At 36.6% G+C, this 23,036-nt stretch overlaps 1 long non-coding RNA gene across 1 annotated transcript; it reads left to right on the top strand.

The window, feature by feature from the left end:
- The first annotated feature begins 6,239 nt into the window (after positions 1-6,239).
- Positions 6,240-9,567, top strand: LOC115437625 (uncharacterized). Its single transcript, XR_003937957.1, has 3 exons — positions 6,240-6,249; positions 8,391-8,393; positions 9,421-9,567. It is a non-coding gene; the product is annotated as an uncharacterized LOC115437625 (long non-coding RNA).
- Positions 9,568-23,036: the final 13,469 nt, after the last annotated feature.

Consider the following 23,036-nt stretch of genomic DNA (forward strand, 5'->3'; position numbering starts at 1 on the left):
AATGTGTTGAAATATGTCCTAGTAGTTCAGTCAAAGGTTATAGCTGCCATACTAGTGCTTTACCCCTTTACAAGGATTTATATTAAAATGTTAAAGAAAATGAATATACCATGACATATATACATTACTGTTCATGCTTCAAATGATACCATGATATAAATTTTAGGCTATATCGTCCACTCCTAAAGTGGGCTGTGTATTGTTATGCCATATTCCCCTACAACAGTGCTTCATCACTTGAATTTGTACCCTTGCATAAATGCATTTTCTGTTCAGATTTTTTGCTGCCAAAAGTGGGAGTTTTATAATAGAAACCACCGCATAAGCCCTTGAAATTAATACCTGCCGTCACATAAATGTAATGGAACTTTCATGGCAGGGATGCTCTGTATTAGGGAGGGAATGAGCTAATTCAGTCAGGGTGCTGGTTATATTTAAATAATTTTTATAATGCAAGTCTTTGCATAATTTTATAGCCTCGTTTTTCTACATGCCATGTTTCCTGTTTAATGTCCTCTAGACTCTTTAGAGGGTCACTTGGGTCATTAAAAATAATGACAGAGGTAATTTACAATAAACAAATATCATTAAACTAGGTTTGACTTTCCAGATCTGTGAAAACAACTCGTTCCCCATTTGCCCTCAATATTGCTCTTCATTTTTAAAATGAAATACTCCATCACTCCCTGAAATCTAAATTTCCTTGGCTTCTCATGCCCCAACAAAAAAATTAATTCACAATTTTACCATTTTAATCTGGCTTCATGAAGCCATAAAAGAAAAGCGAAAAAAAAAATCTCAGGTGTAATATAAAACTAAATGCATTAGTTGACAGGGCACTGATGAATGTCAAATCCATCATGCAGTGCGAAGTAGGGGGGAATTGATCTCTTTCCATTTGGAGCATTTTTTTTCTGCCGAGCTAGTCAGCATTAGGCTGTGCAGCGTGCCCCCATTACAAATGCATCAGTATGCTCTGTAATACCCATGTCCGCTATTCCCAAATGCAGCCCCCAAAGTCAACTGAAGGTTGTCGATGGCTCATGTAAATGAAGCTTGATTGTAATAGTTCTAAGTGGATTCCGCCCACACAATCCTGTCACATTCGCTCATTGTTATCCACGGTCACCCCCCCACCCCCACCCATCAGGGTTTACTGAGTAAATAATAAAAGTTGTGTCACTCTGCAAATTACCCAAACAGCTTATCACTTATTCATTGTTGTGTATCACAACAACTCCTCGGTGCGTACAAAAGCCACAGCAAGTCAGACACAAGCTTTTGTTAATGAACTTGGAAGATTACCAGATCTGAAAATTAACTGACACTGCTGCTGGTTTCTTCCCCCTCGTGTGCGTCTCCCCACTTTTTTTTTTTTTGTTTTTTTTTTTCTGTTTACCCAGTGGGAAAAAAAAACAGACATAGATGGCAACGGGGAAAAAAAAGTTCATAGTGTTCACAGAGGTCTCATCTGTTTCTGCTCATGTTGGGTATACTTCAGTCTCAGGAAGGAACAAACACTCTGTTCCATAATGCATAGGTGTTCTTTTCATCAAAGCTTACCACTAAGTAACCAAGGAAAAAAAATGCTGAAAGACAACTGTATTAAAACACACAGCACAACACATCCTGGCACACACATAAAGGCATATGCAGCAGGATGCTACTTTCACAACACATGAAAAAGAACCGTGGTCTAACACAACGGATCCACAAAGCTTTTTTCCTTGTAAGACCTGCTCTACATTCTTCCCATTCTCTGGTTTTCAGTGAATGGGCTCTAGGACAATTATTGAAGATGTGTCACGTACATATGGCTCACGACGTAATTGGATGCTTGAACTCTCGAACAACATCTGAAGTGCAATTTGGAGTCCATCAAAAAACCCAGTGCTCATCAAATACCAACTGGACGGCAGTGAAATGTGGACGCCGGAACTTAAGCATGCAGCAGTTAGGTGATTGAGTTAACGGCACAGCACAGTTAATTTTTAGGGCCCCTTTGAAAATGATCTTCTGCTGTTCATTCGCCACTGCCTGCATGGCCCCTGTAGCCATTTTCTGCCTGGCTGCCCTTAATTCTGATCTGCAGCCACATGCAGCTCGTAGATTTCAGCAAGGTACAGAGGCAGAATATTCCCAGGATAGTCACTGAGTCAGAGACAGATACGGGCTGATATCTAAGACAAGAAATTGCAAAACTTTTATGTACGATGACAGTGGATGAGTAACTGAATCCACCAAAGTTAGCTTTAACAGGAACTGCAGAGGTTTTCTCTTTCTGTTTCATGGGGTGTAGTAAATGGATTATTTTTATATAGAGAATACATTAATCAAAATCAGTCGTGATTGTATGTGTTGTCACGTAAAGAATCATGTGATTTATAATGAGCTAATCAGCTATGGCTAACATGGTCCTGCATTTGGTGGCTGTAAATTTGGTAGAATATGAGTAAACTGTGGAAATGTTTTGAGTCATGGTTCAGGCAGTTTTAGTTTATGCTGATTTATTTTAATTTGGCAAAATAGAGGAATTAGGCACTTTTGTTCAGAAGAAAATGTTCAAAAGCAGAAGCAATTCAGCGCTTCACTCTCACAGAAATGATCTCATAGCATCACAGTGTCTTTCTTTATTTACAGTCTGAATGTGGAACTCCAAATATTCTGCTATTGTGAAGAGTAGTCAGGTGGTGCAGTGAAATTACCGGTACTGGTTGGATAAAAGCACCATTTTTGGCACAATGTTTCCTCTGGGTCTATGAAAGAATATGAACCTAGGAGCCCCTGGAAATGTTTCTTTAACTTCCAACATATTCAACACCAATGATATAAATGAAAGAAAGGTTATTATTTAGTGAACACTGGCAGTGTCTCCTGCAGACTCAGGTCCTCTACAGAGGCCTGAGGGTTCTGCGCAGGATCTTAGTTGTTCCTAAAACTGCACTCTTTTGGACAAAGATCTCAGATGTTCTTCCTGGAGTCATACACTCAATTTGGGGGTTACTGCCACTGCCAGGATTCGAACCCCTGACCTTCTGCCCCAAAGTCAGCTCAGTTGCTAATACATTATATATTACAATATATTATACATGTCATATCATATCATATCAGGGAGCATGCCATGTATATCACAGTTAAAATTAAGCTAATTACCAACAGCACAAATTAAAATCAGATTCAGTTCAGGGGGGGTGCACGCACGTGTGTTTCGGTCAGTAACCGTGCGTGTGCATCAGTTTCTGTCCTACTTATACTATGGGGGTATGGGGCAGTGCGGTCCATGCCCCCCGCAGAAGTGAAAGTGAAACTTTATGCTCATTTATCTTTTCCTTACCTCCTGAAGCTTTGCAAACTTTCACTTACTTTTGAGGGGGCAGGACGTTTGTCCTGGACTATTCTGTATTATACATATGTATAATAAGTCTAATGCAACGGTGATGAGTTTTTTGTATGAAATGGTTGGTGTGGTGCAAGGATTTTGCTGTGGCACAGCACCACAGCAAAACCTATACCAGCAGAAACACTAGGAGTGCTTTTTCATTGGTGCTCACTTTAGTGACATTAAATCCTCTGTATCTGCTCCATCCAGTATTATCCATGGTGACAGACTTGAAACCAAAATGGTTTGTCCAAGCATTTATATTGGTTTGTACCATTTTTGTGTTGATATGTGGACAGATATTTTCCAAAATGATGGTTGAGTAGACAGATTTTTAAATTTATTTTTTCAAAAAAGAACGGGATAAAATATCCATTCAGTAAAATATCTGCATTGGTGTGAATGGAGAATTAAAGGTTCATTGTGTCTCTGTTGGAGATGTAGCAGTGATGTGAAGCTGGAAATTTCAATAAACTAATTATCGTCTCTCATATGATCAAGTGATTTTACACTAATGATACCCCTTCTACCTTTAACCCTATAATGCCAAATGTATCATATTTGATACATGAGTTTTGAAGCCCTCTACATGATCAGTGTGATATTTTTGCCTTGAAATATCTTATGTATACAATTAGATACATGCAATACACCAGAGGCCTTTCCAGTGACACTACAAGATTGTCATTAACCCTTTCATGCATGAATTATGAGAACCTTTATCAAGATTTTTTTCCTGAATGTATTTATTCCTCTTTAGGCATGGAAAAAAAAATGTGATTGATTTTTTTATGAACCTTTTTTTCATGGAGTTACAAAAATGTCCACTCAGCTGGACACCATGTGTTTAATTTTAGAGGCAAAGAAACCTGAATTTACTGATATACTGTGTGAAAACTATGAAATCTTTTTTTTTTTTTTTTTTTTTTTAAAGATAATAGAGATAATATGCAAAAAAAAAAACAACCTCAAACACCTTGTGTTTAAAACAAAACAAAACAGTTAATTACAGCATTTATAGTGATTTTTTTTATACTCAAGCATGTTACTGCAGATCAGGTTTATCTGGAACAGCAAAGTTACAGTAATGGTATGAATTGTAGTGTTGGGGATTATGCATAAGCGTCCACTGTATTGGCTGATATCGAACTAAAACAACAAAATCCATGAATATGTAAGAGAACACCTTTGAACAGCTGTCCCCTGTAGTGACCACTATGCATGAAAGGGTTAATGAGGAAGGAGGCAGAACTTTGCCAATTTTGAAAAGGAATTACCAATTTGTTAGACATGTTTGTGTTATGTTTTAGTTTGTTCAAAAATAATAATATTTGAGCACTGAGACCCGATGTATCAAATACAAAACTGAAACTTATACATGGAAATTGATATTTGTAAAACAGTTTTTTTGGTTGTTCAAAAGAACCAATAAAGGCTCCAGTTTCAAAGAACTGGAATTTTCTGTCAATTATGTAATGGCTCAGGCTTTACAGGGTTAAATGAGTACAAGAAGGAAAACTTAATAATAATAAAAATCAGTGTTTTAACTGAATGACACAAGTTAAACCAAGGCTTTTTTACACATAGTTACACTTGTCATGACGACTGAGAACCTGAAAAAGAGAGAAGTCAACTCAAAAGCATGGAGTTATAAATACATTTTCCATTTCATCGTAAATACAATTCCGTACAGACTGCGAAATGCAAAGGATGTTTTTTCCCTCCATTTTCCTCCGTCTTCTTTCCCCATCTTCACAGAGAGATTTAGAAGTCTCATAACCCCCGGGGAAGGCCGGGTCTATGCTACTAAGGGATTATTCAAGTTTGGGGAATAATGACCCCCTTATCTCTCAGGCTCTGTGCAGAAGCTCCTCTTGGGCCCTGTCAGTTCCAGGCCCTTCAGTTTGGATGGATATATCAATGGAGAATCCCTCCCTAACCATTACACACTCGTCCTCATCTCGCTTTCCCCGCCTTACGCCCTTTTTCCTGCTGATAATACCTCATTGTGGAACCCATAAAAAGAAGGAAAGTTATCTCATTTTCACCTGAGGTCATTTTTTTTTTCTTTTTAAGGGGAGGGCTCTTCTATTTTTTCTTTTTTTTTTTTACTAATGGCCCTCACTTTGCTTCCCTCCATCTGTGGTCTTGTCCTTCTCCCGCTCTTCTTTTCTCTCAGTCGCAAAACGCTCGCTGTATCTCGCTCTCGCTCTCTCTCTCTGTGGTGCGTTGGGATAATAGGCTTCAGCTGTGAACAGCGGTCTAATTTTAATTCCTTTTATTCCTGCTAGTCCAGCCACCGTACATCTGTAAATGCATTCAGAGATATTGTCCATTCAATGTCAAGTGAAGTTAATTGTCCATTGACTTCCTCACCTCCTCCATACACTTATTACAGCCTCCATGAAGGGATTAGCTCATTGTGAACCACCTCCATGGCAAAAGCCCTCGAATGTCAATTGGACACATAGGTGAGACAAAATAGGTTTTAGGTTTGAATATTCCATTGTGATATTTAAAAGGTATTAAATGTCCATTATATAATTAATATATTATTAGAGCTGATATCCTGTAATGACTGCTTTGTGTTTGGACATTTAATTTGTGGTTGTTTTTGTCCTTTGATTGGACGTTGTGAGCAGACTGCTGATGTTGTCAATATCAGAGTTATGAAAAGGTGAAAGAAAGGGCATTTTGTTCCACAGACAGATTTCCAGAAACAATTGGAGACTCAGAAACTGGACTAATACCAGCTCATTGTCCTGAGGAGCTATGTTCATATTCCGTCAGTTCACACATTATTTACATCCAATACCAGACCTCACTGCAGGAAATGGTATTTGTTTTTAGTAAATGTACCTTTGACCATGGTTGGACATAAGTCTGCCACAATATTGAATTAATGATATTTGTGTCCATTAGCTTTATATCACCACTGTAGTATTAGTCTAATAATATTTTAGTCATGTACATATACCTCATGAAGATGGAAAAGCATTAAATTGAATAGAATTTTCAAACAAATATGAATATGATGAACTGTATATGTAGGTTTTCTGTGCATCCTCTAGTAGACTTAAGCAAAAAAATCAGACGCTTCTTGGGTTGGATGTAAGGTAAAACAAAAAAAAATGAAAAGAAAAGAAACCTGGAGCACTTCAGCAGTTAAATATCTTTTAATGGAACAGACTAGAGGTAGACCAATATATCAGGCCGATATATAGATTTTTTTCAATATCGACCATTGGCCTTAAATTTTTTTTTTTTTTTGAAAGCCGATATTTGATTAGTAGTAAAAATGTTACAGGATATTTGATCAGGCACCTGTGCGGGCAGCTTTTGAAATTCAATAAATGTTAAAAGAGTACTATGTGTAAGTGTATTAATAATTTAATTTATACTGCTGTTTGTGTTACTGTGTGTGTTTCAATTGTATTTTACGGTTCAATGTGCTTTAAAAAAATTAAAATAAAATCAGCCGTAAATATCGGCCTCAAAAATCGGTTGTAGATATCGGCATCAGCCTAAGAAAAACCCATATCGGTCAACCTCTAGTACACACTAATATGTTGCTTGGTCGACATGTTTGTTGTTGCTGCTACTGTGGCTGCGTGGGGGTTCACTTCCCACAATGCACATTGCGATAAATTTCCGGAAATGCCTGAGTGACCTACCGGCTCTGTTTGTAAACACATACAGTGTTTATGGTGGAGTACACTTTGAAATTGTTCACCGTGAGGGAAGAGATTCAGGTCCTTAATCACAGAAAGACTTACGGATGAAACTCATGATACTCAGGTTTGACAGATTTGATGAAAAACTTGGTGACAAAAGTCATACGCAACTTTAACAGACAGTCAAGTCAAGTCGATAAACTGACTTGAACAATCACACAAGTCAACATTTATGCCAGTTTTGGAATTCTTCCACTGGCACCATTGAAAAAAACATTGAGAAAACATGATCTACTAAGTATAGGGAGGATCTTCCACCACTGTTAATGTTTCATGCACAGCTGCTGTTTCAGCTGCTATTTCTAACAAACACTACCATTAGATAAAAAAACCTTTGTAATCCAGCCTTAAGTGTTGGGTTTGGAGGGGGAAAAAAAGCTGAATAATGAATATCAAACCCAAGCTTTAAGACTGCTACAGATTGTATCCAGCATTTATTCACTAATTAAGCAAGCACTGACTTGGACTGGAGATAAAATTATTTAAATGCACCACTACTAGTACAATGCTTGAGATAAAGAAGGAGGCTTGGATTCGGGGAGAAAAATAGTGGCCGTCAAAACAAACAGCAAGTGAGTATAACTTCTCCAAAAAAAACAACACTTGATGTATTTCTTGGCAAAAATCAACTGCTGGGGGAGAATCAGCACAGAAACATCTCAGGACTAAGTCTGCGAGACATTTTATAGGAGACCAGTGAGAGGAGAATGATGTGCGAACCAAACCAAAAATAGGTGTTGGCAGGACGTCTTTAGCGTCTTGTAAAGGTGTTTGCTAAGTTTTTATCCAATACAGAAACAGGACAGAGGCATCACATAGAGAACTGAATAGGGTTCAGCACAGAACACAAACATTATTCAACATAGCAAATAATTTATGCCTGAGACGTCACAAAACTTAGTGTTTTGTATTTTTCTAGAGGTCATTCAGCTGTGTTGTCTGTTATAGTATTTGTTTACCTGACGAGTGAAATCAAATGTCAAAATCATGACAAAAATAATACTATTTAATAAAAGAAAACAGTGGTAATCTGGTAAATTCCCATTGTTTCCCTTGCACAAACCAATGCACTCAGCTGCCATCACTGTGAGCTCTGACACCTATCACCTAACCCAATAACATCCTGCTCCACATACATCATTCCCAGATTTGATTAGGGATCTGATTTATTTATTTGTTTAGCTCTGAGACCCCACTGTCATTATTTTCCCTTGTAAATAATTCAATAAAAATGCCAGGCACCTCTCCGCTCTACATTAATATTACGTGTAATAAAGATAGTGGGAGGGAGCAGGTGTATACAGGTACAATAGGGAGAAGCAGATCTGCAGTATAATCACACTCAGTGGCATCAATACACATAGTAATATGACAAGATAAAACAATACAGCGGTATTCAGGTATCATATTTTACTGTCAAATTACAGTAGTAGCTTACCAAACATGCAAATGTCATCTCAATCTGTCAGAAGAAGGAACTTCATGGAACAACAGAGAAGTGCTCCGGGGTTTTCGAGTCGGGCTTGTACGTTTAACCCTTTAACCCCTGATGTGTCTGTGGTGAGCGTTCTGAATGGATGATTTATTTTAAATATTTGTAAAAATGCAACTCTTTGCTCAATAGGAACATTTTTAATATATGTTGAAAGTATAGACCTCGTTCATTGCATAGACATCTGAACATGCTCAGTGCACCCCCCACCGCCTGTAGAATGGGGGGTAAAACACAGAGCAGTGAGTGAGACCGACTCGCTATAAAAATAGACTGTTTGGACTTTTTTTTTTTTTTTTACACCGTTGTCCTTGTTGTTTTTGTTTTTACTGTTGTATGCACTGTTGGTCTTTTTCTTTTTTTTCTTTTTTTTTTTTTTACCGTGTTTTAACTGAGTTTTGACCATGTAACTGCTTTTGGGCGCTCAACCAGGTGTCAAAAAGCAGCCGCACTGATTTAAGAAAAAAAAGAGCCTAAAACACAAACTACTGGGCCAAAATGCAAATACTTGTTGTTGTTCAGTGTGTTCCAGTTCCCAGTTCATGTTCAACATCCTAAATCTGTTACTGATGTACATTCTGAGTGCCTTATTTAGTAACAACTTGTAAAACTTCAATTCCTCTCTTTGACTTTTTCTGTTATTCCACCCTGTTTTGACCCTAAAACACACAGTAAAACAAAACCACTGAAAAAAAAGAAACACAATCACTAACTCACAGCAGCTTTTATGACACTGGAACAGACCGTTTCTTTGAAATATTATCTCAAGGGTTAAAGGATTAAGGCTTCGGACACCATGAGCGTTTATATCGCAGTAAATAATAGTGATGTGCGGATCGACACTGAAATATCAATATCTCCGATACCAGATCTTTACACTCTAGAATCGATTCACAAATCAAAATACCGATACTTTTGAAACTTTAGTCATTTGAGGTAGTGTACATCAGCAGCACAGTGGAAAGTAACTAAACTACTGGGATCTTGCCCAAATGATACGTCATTGGTGGGAACTACTTCTTCTTCCGCCTGTGTATGTGTGTTCTGCGTCACACTTCTCAGTCAGTCCTTCTCAGCCCTAAGAACCCTGGGAAAGTCTGCCAGTTCTGGACCAGCAGAGAGTCTTTTCAAAGGCAGGGGAGGTTCTGAATAAAAAACAAAACAGACTAAAGGGGAAAACAGTAAATATGCTGTTGTTCTTTAACAAAAACTTGTGAATGAGGGAAAGTGTCATAGTTGGATGTTTTTGTTGAAGTGTTACATGTTCAGTATTTTCATGTTTCATGTTAAAGGAGTGGTAATTTACTTTTTTAAATGGAATTATGCATTTTAAAACATTTCCCTGTGGTCTACATAAGGCAAGGCAGGTTCATTTATATAGCACATTTCATGTACAAGACAATTCAAAGTGCTTTACATAAAATATTAAAAGCATTACAGTAGAAGGCATGAGAAAAACAAACAAACAAACAAACAAACAAACAAAAATCAGATAAATAGATAAAACAGACAAGCAGATAAAACAGATTAAAACTTTTAGCTTAAAATGAACAGTGCAGATCTGAACTGATGAATACAAACTCTATTCAAATGCAGCTGAGAACAGGTGGGTCTTTAACCTGGATTTAAATAAATTGAGTGTTTCAGCTGATCTGAAGTTTTCTGGGAGTTTGTTCCAGACATGTGGAGTATAGAAGCTGAATGCAGCTTCTCCGTGTCTGGCTCTGACTCTGGGAACTGTAAACATAAACAAATAACATAAACATAAACTGTAAATGCTATGCTTGGGTCTGAATTCTTCCATAATTCAACTCCACAGGTCCATCTTCAACCCTATTTCTGAGTAATGACACCAGAAAGGTCGTTTTGAGCGCTGGCCCTTTAAATGCACATGACTCCACCCCCTCTAGGTTGTTGACTGTGCTGCTCTGTCCCATTCAGCCACTTGAGTTCGTTAATACAACCAACAATTGAATATTTTAGGTAATCGGCTCAAAGTTTGGACATATTTTCAGTTTTTACTCCAACCACTGCTGCTGATAAACAATTATGGCGTACTCGGAGAAATGTTCGTCTGAAGTCTTGACCTTATATGTGCAAATGTCATGACATAGCTAGTTATAGACATAGCAAATTAAGCAGGAATTAAAATGGGTTGTAAAAATCCGCTTGATTTTTGCCAGAATGAATATAAAGATGGCTTTGCAGCACCTGGAGGGTTCAAATTCAAACTTTATGAACTATTAGGGTCCAAATACACAAACAAATGTACCAAAGACTAATAAAAGTGGGTTTAGCAAAATATGACCCCTTTAACATGTTTATGTAATGTGAATTAATATGCAAGTTTTCATTTTTATAATAGTTCTTAATGATTAAACAATAATTACTCTCATGTCTTGTATTCTTTGTGAAGTTATGATTTGAAATACACTATTTCTTTTTATTTTCCAGACATTAAGTGTGTTTGTGCAAAGTATCAGATTGGTATCGCCGATACCAGCCTGAATTTTACTCTTTATCAGAACGGAAATCCATGGTATTAAACATCACTGGTAAATACAATGATGTTTTACTGTCACTGTTTGCAATATGAAATAAATAAAGGGTTTTAATTTTGCTTTAAGACCACTAATGAACACTGTCTAGCTGAGAAGTGAAGATACAACCAAAATGTCATGTAAAAAGGCTTATTTGCCTCTTGCAGCCAACAACACCACTTTAAGGTTTAATTTAGGTTCCTGCTTCCAAATTCTGCACCCACCATCAAAGTTTTCAGCCACAGCAGGCAGCCGATTTCCGCACAAACAACCTTAATAAAGCCACTGTATGCAACTGACGGTTTAGTCACAGTTAACTATAGCGGAATATCTACCAGCAAAAAAAGGATGGAGCTCAGGAGATTCAAGTCCCCACATAAAGAACGGTTCTTTGGACTTCCTGCTGAGGTGAATATTAGGAAGTTATATGTATATGAGGTTGCTCAAGTAGCCATGATCCATTAATACTCGCTGCATCCACATTTAGTTACTGTATCTGTTGCAGTATGGATTTGTCTAGATTTGAAAAAGTTATCCGTTCAAGAAACTATCTTTTTCTTTTTCTTCAGCAAAAGTGAACTTTCTCCAGCAGCCATGTTTTAATCAAGTCAAACTTACCCACTGCCCAGGCAAGAAAACCACAAAATTCTGCTCAATAATTTGTTGAAACCCTACCAAATGTGAATGTGTTGAGGAATTGGAAATAAAACGTCTCCATTTGCAAAAGTTCTGGCTGCATCGACACCAAATCCGAATAATACAACGCAGTACATGTTTTATAATGTGACATAATCATGCGGTTTCATTCATGATTCTGTCTTTGGAATCTAGACTTTACTACATAAATACTTAAGCGGTCGCTGCATTAGTTCTCTTCGACATTTCCTTTATTAATAATTCAACTTGTGAGAGTTTTGGCATACGGAGGATTCAGGGGCATGATCCCAATCCTTTTATGAATCCAATGGAAGACCTGTATTGGGGTTGGCACAGTTCAACATGATTTATTATAGTAATAAAAATGTAAAAAATAACAATAAAAAATAGTAATTATTTAAAAAGCATCTGAAAAGGACTCTAATTTACAAAAAAATATATATCATTTGATTTGTATTTCTGTTATTTTACTTTAGATTATTATTTCAGTTATATCATATTTTTAATACTTTTTTTTCCCCCTGTGTAATTGTTTATTTCCGGGGAAGTATTTACATAAGCCTTTTTTGGCTTCTGTTCTCTCCTGCACAATGGTGTTACTTGAATGAAATTTTTTTTTTAATTTTTGTTTTGCTGTTTATAATGTACAAATAAATTTTAAAAAAAAATAGTTTGGAAGGGATCAATTACTGCCCATAACAGACCATCAGAATCAATTTTCATATTTTTAATCACTATCACACTGTTTTATCTGGTACCTAATAAAATAAATGAACTGCATAAATTAAACTCCATCTGTTTCCGAATAATATTTATACTCACTCCAGTTCGATGTCAAACCTGTCAGTAAATAAAATTGAATTATTACTCAGTCTATAGGTGATTCATGAGGTTTTATGATGGAGTTATTCTAAAAGGTGACACCAGTATATTCTGAACTGTATATCAGTTACACATATCACTTATCATCTCATAGTGACAAATAATGTGTCAGTGTTGGCAATAAAAAACCCATATTGGTTCATCCCAGGTTGGATTAAATTACATTAGTGCTCGGTAATCTGGCCTAAACATTATAAGATGAGGTAGAATCATGATCCACAATATGAATCACAATTTTCTCACCTTATATAAAATGCAATCGTGTCAAAACGAAACTGTAACGAGCCTGTTTTCCAGAGGCTAAGGCTGTGTACGGTAGGTTTTTATTATTGTTGTCTGACCTGAAACTATTTTTTTTGCATCATTTTTTTCCCAGCATTATTGCAATATTTTTACAATATCATTAGTCCACATTTTCCAGTGGGCTATATACATCTGTGACAGCTGGAGTGTTTCCATTCATTACTTCGACCATGGTGGCCTAATTTGTCTGGCCGAGTTTTATAATGAATGAAAAATGCTTTTACACTACAGCGTAACTCTAAAGCATCTGTGGAAATGAGGCTCACGTCAGACGACGGACCAGCAGATTACAGACGTACAGTAATTCTTCACTGTGTGAGGTCATTGTATCCGTTATTATTTCTCAACAAAACAACACGTTAGACTCAGCATGTTAAAGTGAAGTAAAGCAGAACGGTTTTGATTAGAGCAGAAATTAACTCACTAAACTAGCTTTAACCCTTTATAGGGCACTCATACAAATGCTCTTACCTTACCTTAGAGCAGGGGTCTCAAACTCATTTTCTTTCAGGGGCTACATTCAGCCCAATTTGATCTCACGTAGGCTGGACCAGTAAAGTAATAGTATAATAACCTATAAATAATGACAACTCCAATTTTTTTCCTTTATTTTAGTGCAAAAAAACCCAATTAAATTATGAAAATACTTACTTTTATAAACTATCAAAAAAAAAAGATGTGGATAATCTGAAAAAACTGAATTTTCTCAAGAAAAATAAATGAAATTTTAACAATATTATGCCTCAACTTTTCATTTATACGTGTGCATTATGGATCGGATCTGCAAAGACACTAAACATTTAATAACAGGCAGAAAATTGTTCAAATTGTGCTTAATTTTCTTTAGATATTTCAGGTTGTTCATATTTGTTCAGGTTATTCGCATTGTATTGTTACAGGATAGTTTGTAAATGTCAATATTTTCATTATTTAATGTCATTTTTTGCACTAAAACAAAGACAAAAATTTGAAATTGTCATTATTTATTGGCATCCTGTAATATACAGGGTGGGGAAGCAAAATTTACAATGAACATTTAGTTGTATTTTCTCAGCAGGCACTACGTCAATTATTTTGAAACCAAACATATATTGATGTCATAATCATACCTAACACTATTATCCATACCTTTTCAGAAACTTTTGCCCATATGAGTAATCAGGAAAGCAAACGTCAAAGAGTGTGTGATTTGCTGAATGCACTCGTCACACCAAAGGAGATTTCAAAAATAGTTGGAGTGTCCATAAAGACTGTTTATAATGGAAAGAAGAGAATGACTATGAGCAAAACTATTACGAGAAAGTCTGGAAGATACTATTAAAGAAGAATGGGAGAAGTTGTCACCCGAATATTTGAGGAACACTTGCGGAAGTTTCAGGAAGCGTGTGAAGGCAGTTATTGAGAAAGGAGGAGGACACATAGAATAAAAACATTTTCTATTATGTACATTTTCTTGTGGCAAATAAATTCTCATGACTTTCAATAAACTAACTGGTCATACACTGTCTTTCAATCCCTGCCTCAAAATATTGTAAATTTTGCTTCCCCACCCTGTATATATATTTTTTCATATCAAACCGAGAAGAAAACATTTATTATTATGCTGTTATTATTTTACTTGAGATCATATTGGTCTGTATGTGGAACCTGAACTAAAATGAGTTCGACAGCCTAGACTGTAGAATTTTTGCATTTTGCAAATTCATCCCACGGGCCGGATTGGAACCTTTGAAGGGCTGCATTTGGCCCCCTGGCTGCATGTTTGAGACCCCTGCCTTAGAGTATTATTAGAGGACATAACAAGACTTCATTACGTTTGTAAATGTTTCAAAATTTTTGTTGCTGTGTAAAAAACCAAGGTCAATGAAGTTACCATATTTCGGTCCTTACTTGTAAGTGGCAAAAAAAAATACAAACACAAATAATATAAAAATACAAGAAAAACACATGTAAGGTGAAAAGAACATCAGTTTTAGAACATTAGACTAACGTAAGTGCTGATCCAGACACCTGTCCACATCCACATTCTCCCTTTGAACATCACTCCTTACATTAGCACCATTACTTCATGGTACCTAACAAAGCAGGTACACTCACTGTTCATGCAGAGGTGGACCTTACAGATCAGTGAATTAAATATAGGAAAATACATGATTTACATTGAAAAAGGCAAAATACAGAGAATAATATTACCATAAATGATGATTAATCCCTTAAAAATGGTTAAATTTAGATTAAAATGTATTTGGGAACTGCCACAAAGTAGCACTGGGTCTTAATGGGTTAATTCACTGTGTACAGCACTTTGGTCAACCTTGCTGTTATTTTAAAGTGCTTTACAAATAAAATGGGAATTGGAATTCCAACAAAAAAAATGCAATATTCTACTGTAAAGTAGACTCTGGCCATTTAAAGCAAATGTTAGGAAAGTTTTTTTTTTTCTTTTTTTTTTAAAATCTGTGTCACTTCTTTTTTTAATGACATGATCTGTATGATCCATGTAAAAAGTAGCTCATGTGCCAATTTATGATGAATCCCCATCTCAGGTTGTGGAACACCAGGAGCTCTGATCTGTCCTTTCTCTATCCTTTTATATTTTTCCGTTTCATTTCGCTGCAACAAGACGATAACATCTGCCAAAAAAGAAAAGCATCTATCATCTCAAAATTTGCTCCATCATTTATATTGTTGTTCTGCAATGTATACTCTCTCTAGCAATATAGTTCATCATAAGAGTGAGTTTACAAAAGAACACTGTCAATCAATCAGAAAAGGAAAAGGGAGCCAAGAAGAAGTAGATCAAGGAAATCAGACATAAAACAAGGAGCTGCTTCTGTGTTTGGACATGGTTTGAGTATAAAGCCTGACACTGACGGAAAACTGTGCTAATTATGTCGCAGGCCAATAACCTTTTTTTTTTTTTTTTTTTAAACCACTTTAATCACATTATTATCATAGAAAAAAACACTCCTGCTATTAATTCTATTTCAATATTGTATAGTTTTGTTTTTTTTTCCTGTCATGCTTAATTGAATGAAAGAGAAAAGAAAATCTAATATGAATAATTAAAAATGTAATAATACACTGCAAAAATCTAAATCTAACCAAGTGTATTTTTCTCATTTCTAGTCATAATATCTCATCACACTTAAAATAAAACATAATCACCTGAAGAATAACTTTTCAGTGAGATATAAGAACTTATTTTTAGACAATTGATCTCGAAAATCTTATTTCAAGAAATCTTACCAAGATAATTTTACTTGTTCCATTGGCAGATTTTTTTTTTTTTTTTTTTTTTTGCTTAATTCAAAATTTTTTTGCTTAATTAAAACAAAAAATCTGCCAATGGAACAAGTGAAATTATCTTGGTAAGATTTCTTGAAATAAGATTTTCGAGCTCTATTGTCTAAAAATACGTTCTTATATCTCACTGAAAAGTTACTCTTTAGGTGATCATGTCTTATTTTTAAGTGTGATGAGATATTTTGACTAGAAATGAGAAAAATACAGTTGGTAAGATTTGGATTTTTGCAGTGTACGAGCTGGGCTTCTGCAGGTATCAGCAAATCTAATTTAAAGCTTTTTAATGCCATTTTTAATGCCACTTTAAACACATTTAATGCCCACGTCCAACTGCAGATACAGTTTCATATACAGTTTTATATATACATGTCGGTTTAGTTCCTCCTCCAATCACTTCTGCTGAAACTCGCATTTTCCCATTTTTCCCACATTTGCTAATATTACCTCCACTCTTTCACCACAGCATGAGCACGCTCACAGCACGTTGCATTCAAGCATCCGGTGTTGATGACTTCATGTATCAGCTATAAATAATAGCTAATTAAAGGATTCCACCTGTCAATCATCACACTATACTTCTGATCAAAACGATTAAATGTTTATGTTGTTATGTTGGTGTAAGTGTTTGTCTCTGGACATCAAATTTAATGCTTTTTAATGCCACTTAAAATCCACAAAATCTATTTAATGACTTTTAATGCTTTTTAATGACCTGCAGAAACCTTGAAGAAGACATATATAAACTCCAATTTGCGATGATGATGTTATATATAGGGTGGGGAAGCAAAATTTACAATATTTTGAGGCAGGGATTGAAAGACAGTGTATGACCAGTTAGTTTATTGAAAGTCATGAGAATTTATTTGCCACAAGAAAATGTACATAATAGAAAATGTTTTTATTCAATGTGTCCTCCTTCTTTCTCAATAACTGCCTTCACACGCTTCCTGAAACTTGTGCAAGTGTTCCTCAAATATTCGGGTGACAACTTCTCCCATTCTTCTTGAATAGTATCTTTAAGAAAGTCGACATTGCTGTGTGATGTTCTATTGGTAGCATGTTCTAAACATGGCCATAAACATGATTCCCAAAAATTGCTAAAGTTGGATTTGTTGCTGTTGTCAACAAGTGTTTTGGTGTTCTTGTGTAAGATTTTAACTTCAAATCATATTTTACTGCATTTCTAACGGTCTTGTTGTCTACCTCAAGTTCAATTGCCATTTTTCTCATGGATTTGGTTGGATCCTTTAGGATTTTGGATTTGAGAGCTTTAATAAAAGCTTTGGTACGTTTTTTGTTGCTTCCTTCACTTCCAGACTTTCTCGTAATAGTTTTGCTCATAGTCATTGTCTTCTTTCCATTATAAACAGTCTTTATGGACACTCCAACTATTTTTGAAATCTCCTTTGGTGTGACGAGTGCATTCAGCAAATCACACACTCTTTGACGTTTGCTTTCCTGATTACTCATATGGGCAAACGTTTCTGAAAAGGTATGGATAATAGTGTTAGGTATGATTATGACATCAATATATGTTTGGTTTCAAAACAATTGACGTAGTGCCTGCTGAGAAAAAACAACTAAATGTTCATTGTAAATTTTGCTTCCCCACCCTGTATATATACCATCTGGATATGTGATGACCCCTTTTGGTCGTGTCGTGCTGTCCATATCTATACCACAATTTGACAGTATGTTCCAAACATCTGTCTTGAGGTCACTGAGGGCCTGTATGTGTGTGAGATGTCTGTTTGGCTGTTCTGAGCTAATGCAACCCCTCTGCACATGAGACCTGAGATAATCAATACTCTGTCAGACATACTTAGAGCGCCTCAGTGTTAAAGCAGCTGTAGGGAAGGTCTCTTCTGTCTCAAACAGATGAAGCCACCAACCTTATGTCCCCAAAGAGCTCCCATCTAAAGACAAGGGTCGCGACTACCCACTTCTAATCTTCTCTAGGCTCAGAGATGGAAAAAAAAATAAATAAAGAAGCAAAAAAAAAAAAAAAAAAAAAGCCATTTGCACTCAGGAGAACCTCACACTTATAGAAGTGGCTGCAGCACAGTAATTGCCAACAGACAGGTTGGTGAGGAGAAATGTGACAATCTCAGATGACAAATTGATTTTCACTTTAAATGAAGCACATGTTTTTACATTACAAATTTTAAGGGAAAAATGGATGGAAATTCACATTGTCAAAGAGTTTCCATCCCCTCTAATATCCCATCTCTTTTGGTGTACATCCTGTAATTTTACACTTAAATTCGCAAATGTATCTGGCAAAGTGGTCAGAGTAATGTAATACAGTATAGGGTCATAACTGCTGCTGCTAAATCAGATTTTCCTCTTAAATGATCAGACGAATGCATGTGTCTTGCTGCGAATGCTAAATCGTGGCTCCCTCATCTCAGATACTCTAGAATTGCGAATAAACGCCAAACTGAGAGCGTTCTCATTTCAATCCATAAAGCGTCGTCAGGATTTTTCATCTCTTTAGCAAGGATGGGGCCCGTTTCACTCAAGCCTCCCATCTCAGGGTTTCTATAAGAGCACGTGCCTCATTATTGGGTTTCATCTCCCGCCATATTTTCTCCTATGGGAAATCCATTGTTTCAGTATAAAAAGCATCTCATTTCACTCTCTGATTTGTTTACTTGGCTAATGGGACTGCAGTGTCCTTTGTTGAGCCTTCGCAGAGCGTGACAGAGCTGTGCTGTATTGTGCAAGCAGAGTTTGGCTAGAAGAGAGGATGAATCTCACCATTTGATATCAGGGACTCTTTCATGCTAGATTTAATGACTCTTCGCCAGCTGACATAATTGCACTTTCAGATTTTTAATAAGAATTTTAACATAATAAGGGAGTAATGTGGAATGTCGTGAACACCACTTTTTACAAATGCTTTCCTTTTTAACTGTGATAATAATAGTAATTACAAAGATAATATGCTCTAATTGCTAGGAGGGAATAAATCACTTTTCCCCCCTAATCCCATATCTGCTAGCAGCCTTCTTCTGCTCACATTGTCTGCTCTTGCAACAGGTTGCATCAGACATTAAAGGAATATTTGAACATACAAACAAGCTGTTGGTCCTAACATAGTATCAGCACTGCTGATACTTGTAATTATTTATGATTTAATTCAACCAGTAAGAAACCGTGTTATCCATTGTGTGTCACGGGGACATGAGTGCCTCTAAATTTTACCCCGTGGAGGTAAATGCATAATTGAGGTTTTATTTGTTCAATTTGGCTGCTATCACACCGTATCGACTTGATTTGCTTTTGTTTGCTCACATTTTTAGACCGTACTCTGCAGAAAGTGTGAGAGTGGAAAACAAGCTCTGCCATATTTTTTTTTTTGTCAGATGAAATCTATGAAACTCCAGTTACGCTGTAAGTAAGGTTGAAAGATTTTACATTACTCAGAGAGTTACAGAAATTCTGCAACCCTTACAGAGCTGGCACCCTTTCAAAGCCAACTAAACTCAAACCAAACAGGTTTGCAGAGTTACTGAAATGACTCACCACAGAGACTCTGAAAAAAGGTTTTTACTTGCCAGTGACACAATCCAAACTTGCCAAATGTACTATCAAGACATCACAACAACACCCTTTGTGCTTTAGTTCAGTGACTGACGCTGCCAGCTTGGCTAATGCGCAGCTCTCCTTGGCTCGCTTTATCAGAAAACATCACTGCTCGAGCTGTTGTCACACCAGAAAATGCTTCTCTCTGCATCTCACAGAGAGTCCTTGGGCCATCACAGGGTGAGATGCCCATTGTTTTGTTTATACAATATCAGAGGTGCCGGCGCCTTAATCTCAATAAAGAGGGCCATTGGACTGAATTATTTGTATGATTGCCCTTTAGAACTGCTGTCAATGCTATTCTCCTTATCTGGCTTCTCAAAGCGTCTCTCTCTGCAAGAAGGCTATGTGAGGGGAATACAATGCAGGCAGTTCAGACGCCACAAAAGGGCATTGCATTAGAAAGCCATACCTCTGCTGTGTGACCTTTGGCTATGCTGGGGAGGTCGGCTGAATCCCTGTGGACACCCAGTCAGCTCCAGTCAAGGGAACAGAATAGATTCTAAATCTGTGATTCGAGGTGCGCACGTCAGTGAGCACCCGGGCAAATGGCAACTTATTGTTTTCCCTATTTACACTTTTGAATGTTCCGCATGGGTGGTAAACAATGAACTGTGCCAAAAGCACAAAGTGTATCTCACACCTGGATATGAATCAGATATGGATCAATGTTAAGCATGCAGCAGAAAATGTTTCACCTTTATACAGCATGTATACATGGACTCAACTGTTCAAGGAAATGTCTCACTACTAACAGGATGTTTCACTTATTTGGCAGGTTCATAATGTGTCTCAGTCGTAAGAATGGCATATCAACACTTGCACCGTTAAAATATTCAAACACAGGAAGATCCCGTCAATTCTAAGATGTGACCTCTGTGTCTGTTTTTTGTAAAGTATTATAGATACTGTATCTTTGTCTCAGGATAAAAGAAAAAGCTGTACTTAATTGCTTGAAAAAAGATTTCAGATTCTAAACCATGAGTCATGGCAGGCTAAGAAGATACGCTAAGGCCCCTGGAGAGATGAAGAGAGGGGATTGTAAAAGCCTAAAATGGGATCATCTTGGCTGAGCTTTTTTTCCCCAAGCAGAATGGGATAACATTTCAAACACTCAAGTACAGAATGCTGTCTGCTGTAATATGGCCATCTCCTCTGACTGTACTAAAATACATGGCACTTCCTAATGCACCTCTGCTGTGCCTGTAGTTATGTTGTACTCCTCTGACCATCTGGGTCAGGCTGGTTACAATCAGAGGTGTCATGTAACAGAGTACAAATACTTTACTTACTTAATACTTACTTAATACCTTACTTAAGTAGAAATTTTGTTCATCTATACTGGAGTAAGTATTTTTCAGCCGATTTTTTACTTCTACCTCTTACATTTTCACACAATTATCTGTACTTTCTACTCCTTACATCTTAAAAATAGCCTCTTTACTACCATTTCATTCTGGCTTGTCATTGTTCAAATGAAAAAAAAAAAAACTATCCAGATAAATCACGCCATCCAGATAGAGTGAATTTGTTTGTGGTTGGATGAGAAGTATAGACATTGTCACAATGGTGGAAATGAGAGGACTCAATTGCATGGTACTGAAGGGAAAAGCAGGTTTAACAAACACAAATGAAAACTTAAACAACAGATCAAACATAAAACAAAGGACTAACAAAAACCTGGGGTATTCAGTCAGAGTCCATAGTAGAGAGTGGACGTCCGGGTTATGGAGTGGGTGGAAATGACGAATGGACCAGTGCTGCACGGCTGCAGAACCAAGCCTTAAATAGGCAGAGAGGTGATGCGCCACAGCCGTGCAGCGCACAGCAGGTGAGTCAGATCTTGGGTTATGAGGTGATGATGTGGAGAGGGAGGAGCCGGCGGCCATACAGGCACAAACCGTGACAAACATATACCATTCCGACACCCTATTGGTTTGTACGCCATCACACCTGACTTTTTGCACCATTCCAATCCTTCTAGACAACTAATCATCATATCTTCTGCTTTATGAAACACAGGTTAATGCTCAGTAGGACACATATATGGTTCTTTCATACATTTGCATTGGACTAAAATGTGTTAATTTTCAATGGGCATACTGTATGCGGCTGAAACAGGTAGACTAGTGCATACTCATTATGGCCTTTAGAAAAATGTTTTTTGGGGAGGTGGGGTAGTCACTATAGGCCCCTGTGGCCCCACCTAAGTTTTTTTGCCCCTTACATTTACTTTTACACTTTAACTTGAGTAAAAGCTTGAGTCCGTACTTTAATTTCTACAGAAGTCTTTTAACCCAGTCACCTGCGATACAAAACATCTACAGATATAAACTGTTTAATACCAGTTGATCCACTAATTCTATCAATACATGTAAATAATTGGTGTAAAATACAGTTTTTCCTCTTTTCATGGTTATCAGATATGACCCATTTGGACATTCAGAGGCTCCATAGTTATTGTGGAAAGGCTGTCATCTTCTACAACATTGATTAACCAGTAGATCTATGGAGTTTGATCAATGGCCGTGGATGGAGACATTATTTTTTCTATTCAGTTAGCAATATTTTTGCTAAAAAAGTAACTTTTTCCTCATTTTTCTCTGTTTTAATATAATTAACTTTGAATTAACTCTGTGTTTTCATAAACATCTACATGATCTTCGAATTAAATATAGGAAAATATATGATTTACACCAAAAAAAAAAGCAAAATACAGAAGATAATGTAAAAAAAAAAAAAAAAAAGTGATGAATCCGTTAATAGAGAAAAAATTCATTTGGGAACGGCCACAAAAGTAGCACTGGGTCTTTATGGGTTAAACCCTTGTATCTACACTTCTACCTGAGTATTGAATGTGAATACTTTTGACACCTCTGGTTACGATGGGCAAACATTAACTTTTCAGCTCAACATTGGTTAAACATATTTCTGTTCATAGTTTACTCCTATTCTTGATCATCAGAGAAAGTTATTGCCATCAGTTATATTTAATTCCCCTTAAAAATATCAAATTGTCACAACTGTTAACACAGATGCTTTGTTGTGGCTGGCAGCATTACCATTATCACCATCATCATTATCATTAAGATACTTCTTTTTGTGCGCAAATCAACAAATCACAAACTCAGCATACTTCATTAAACAAGTTAACC

The sequence above is a fragment of the Sphaeramia orbicularis genome, chromosome 3 (assembly GCF_902148855.1).
Source record: "Sphaeramia orbicularis chromosome 3, fSphaOr1.1, whole genome shotgun sequence".
Lineage (NCBI taxonomy): Eukaryota > Metazoa > Chordata > Actinopteri > Kurtiformes > Apogonidae > Sphaeramia > Sphaeramia orbicularis.